This window comes from Eleginops maclovinus, chromosome 12, assembly GCF_036324505.1.
Source record: "Eleginops maclovinus isolate JMC-PN-2008 ecotype Puerto Natales chromosome 12, JC_Emac_rtc_rv5, whole genome shotgun sequence".
NCBI classification, from domain to species: domain Eukaryota; kingdom Metazoa; phylum Chordata; class Actinopteri; order Perciformes; family Eleginopidae; genus Eleginops; species Eleginops maclovinus.
The window spans coordinates 26653018-26657188 of record NC_086360.1 but is presented as its reverse complement, the minus strand read 5'-3'; positions in this window follow the sequence as shown (position 1 = coordinate 26657188).

Genomic DNA, 4171 nt, shown 5'->3' with positions numbered 1-4171 from the left:
AGCGCGCTTCCATCGTTCATGGGCGAACTCGAACACAGAACCAGAGCCCGAGCTAAACACTGTCCAACAGCCCTGGGCTTTATATCCATTGGACCAGAGGTGGGAATTACATGTACTCAAGTACTGTACATAAGTACTATTCTGATGTACTTGTACTTTAATTGAGTATTTCCATTTGATGCTGCTTTGTATTTTTACTCCACTACCACTCAGAGGTAAATGTTGTACTTTTACTCCATTTATTTGACCCCTTTAGTTGCTAGGCAGATTAGGATTAAATATGGTAAATATAATCTCCTTTAAATCAGACTGTAGTTCACCTGCAGTAAATCCAGCAGCTACCCTGCAGTATACAAAGCCATTAGAACTAGCTGCACCTTTACCAGCTCTGAGAACACTTTAATGATCAATCATTATAAAACATATCAGAGATATTATTCTGAAATGGACCAATCAGACAATGACTACTTTTACTGTCGCTACTTTAAGTACATTTAGAGGAGAGTACTTTCTACTTTCACTGGAGGAACATTTAGAATACTTTTACTGTGACAGAGTATTCCTACACTCTGGTACTTCTACCTTACTCAAGTACAAGATCTGAGTACTACTACTTTACTCAAGTACAAGATCTGAGTACTTCTACTTTACTCAAGTACAAGATCTGAGTACTTCTACTTTACTCAAGTACAAGATCTGAGTACTTCTACTTTACTCAAGAACAAGATCTGAGTACTTCTACTTTACTCAAGAACAAGATCTGAGTACTTCTACTTTACTCAAGAACAAGATCTGAGTACTTCTACTTTACTCAAGTACAAGATCTGAGTACTTCTACTTTACTCAAGTACAAGACCTGAGTACTTCTACTTTACTCAAGAACAAGACCTGAGTACTTCTACTTTACTCAAGTACAAGGTCTGAGTACTTCTACTTTTACTCAAGTACAAGGTCTGAGTACTTCTACTTTACTCAAGAACAAGACCTGAGTACTTCTACTTTACTCAAGAACAAGATCTGAGTACTTCTACTTTACTCAAGTACAAGGTCTGAGTACTTCTACTTTACTCAAGTACAAGGTCTGAGTACTTCTACTTTACTCAAGTACAAGGTCTGAGTACTTCTACTTTACTCAAGAACAAGATCTGAGTACTTCTACTTTTACTCAAGTACAAGATCAGAGTACTTCTACTTTACTCAAGAACAAGATCTGAGTACTTCTACTTTACTCAAGTACAAGGTCTGAGTACTTCTACTTTACTCAAGTACAAGATCTGAGTACTTCTACTTTACTCAAGAACAAGATCTGAGTACTTCTACTTTACTCAAGAACAAGATCTGAGTACTTCTACTTTACTCAAGAACAAGATCTGAGTACTTCTACTTTACTCAAGAACAAGATCTGAGTACTTCTACTTTACTCAAGTACAAGATCTGAGTACTTCTACTTTACTCAAGAACAAGATCTGAATACTTCTACTTTACTCAAGAACAAGATCTGAGTACTTCTACTTTACTCAAGTACAAGATCAGAGTACTTCTACTTTAACTCAAGTATAAGATCTGAGTACTTCTTCCACCTCTGCATTTGACGGTTGTTTATGTGTAATATATTTTGAAATACTTTAAACATAATGACATCGATGTTATTGACTTGTGCGATGACCAAAAACATAGGTCCATCTATTATATTTCAAATTTACCAAAAAAGGTTACAGAATGTTTAAAATCTGCAGGCTTCCCTTATGTATTCTGCAGTGTGCATTACGGATTTTTAGACCACTATGGTGGTTTTGTGATGTTGTATGTATATTATAAAGTATGCTAACTGACTAAAATCAATGCATGAAGACACGTACGAATAAACAATTATTTCACATTTCATTCAGAGTTATATTTGAAACTGTTTTAGGACTTTAAGCATACTTACAACAGATAATAAACAGACAAAGCCAAATACTTAAAAGGCATACAAAGCGGCCAATATGTCCAGCAGCATGTCCAAAACAACCAAATAACTTTCCCCAATACTCAATTTACTCTCACAATATCATTAATCATAAGAAACCACTGGTATAGGCTTGCTACTCTGCTAATTCAGTAGAGAGCCATCCTGAAGTTAAGCTATACCTTCAATAAAGCACAAACCCTCATTCACGGATCTAATTTTGTCACACCTGAACAAAATACCTTTGTCAGTGTCAATAAAGAATGTGACTAGGTGTGGTGGATCCACACATGTTGATCTCACTCCAATGTACCACTCCTTCAAACACCCACACTCAGGATCGTAGATTATCACCCAAGCTATTTTACCATGCACAACTCCAAATGTGACTTCACCTTTTGACAAACCCCCCTATATGATGATAAAACCAGCAAATTAATTCAGTGAAAGCAGCATGATGTCTGAGAGGGTTTCTAAATACGTGATTTCCAAAGAAAGAAGGCAACAGACTTGAGATACAATCCTGGTTAATAACCTTTCTTGTTGCAGGGAAAGAACCAAAACAATCGTGGTGGATATTGAAGAGGTTGTGCTGTTTTCAAACCTTTCATCCCTGTTGTTTTAGACAGTGGCATTCTTATAACTGCCACTAGATAGCACCAAAGTAAGACAGTTTGAAATCCCACACACATCAAATCTTTTTCATTAGAAATGTTGCATTAAAAAGTGCGCAGAAGAGTCAGTAGTTTACTTTCATAGGAGACACAAATTCAGATCTACAGAAGAGGATTAGGGCCTCATGAAAAAAATGTTTTGCATGTGGCCCTAATCCTCTTCCGTACCGTACAGATCTATATGTTTGTTGTTGTTGTTGTTTTTAGAAAGTGTTAGGGTTAAATTGTGCAGGAATTTTCAACAGTTGAGAGCATTTATGTTTCACAGATGATAGTAATGTATAAAGTCTAGAAGACACACAAAGTGATTGAAAAAAAACAACCTGAAATTGATGTTTTTAAAGGCAGTTGTTAGACAATTTGTGCAGTCACAGCTAAAAAGTGAGTAATGGTAATAAAGTACACATGCAATTCTACAAATCTTGTTTATGCCTGAGCGTCAGCCTCAAGATAAACCAATCTAACATATAATCTTAACTCAAATCCTCTCTTTGAAAGCCGTCAGAGATAATAGAAGTACTTAGATCTTGTACTTGAGTAAAAGTAGAAGTACTCAGATCTTGTACTTGAGTAAAGTAGAAGTACTCAGATCTTGTATTTGAGTAAAAGTAGAAGTACTCAGATCTTGTACTTGAGTAAAGTAGAAGTACTCAGATCTTGTACTTGAGTAAAAGTAGAAGTACTCAGATATTGTACTTGAGTAAAGTAGAAGTACTCAGATCTTGTACTTGAGTAAAGTAGAAGTACTCAGATCTTGTACTTGAGTAAAAGTAGAAGTACTCAGATCTTGTACTTGAGTAAAGTAGAAGTACTCAGATCTTGTACTTGAGTAAAGTAGAAGTACTCAGATCTTGTACTTGAGTAAAAGTAGAAGTACTCAGATGTTGTACTTGAGTAAAGTAGAAGTACTCAGATCTTGTACTTGAGTAAAGTAGAAGTACTCAGATGTTGTACTTGAGTAAAGTAGAAGTACTCAGATCTTGTTCTTGAGTAAAGTAGAAGTACTCAGATCTTGTACTTGAGTAAAGTCGAAGTACTCAGATCTTGTACTTGAGTAAAGTAGAAGTACTCAGATCTTATATTTAATGGTTGTTCATATATAACTTCATTACTCCAGATCTGTAAAGTCACTAAAGGTATTAAATACATGAAGTGAAGTCAAAACACACCATTTGCCTCTGAATTGGTAGTGTGGTACAAAGAAACAACACATTTAAATGCTCAAGTAAAGTACAGGTATCTCAAAATTGTACTTAAGTACTACAGTACTTGAGTACATCTACTAACTTTACTTTACACAACTGAAATCCAGTATGCCAGTTGCATTGGGAAATGGCATTTTATAATAAAGTGCGTATTAATGCAGTCATTGCAGTCTGGCTCTGACAGAGAACTGGCCTTCACAGCTTTATTTATGACACTTCTGGTGGCACCTGCACTGCGAATGCTGAACAAAGGGGTGCAGCTCTTTGACCACAAGAGTGAAGCACAGTACCACATCCGACATGATTTCCTGATTTCCCTCTCAGTGTCATCCGTTCTGTGTTAT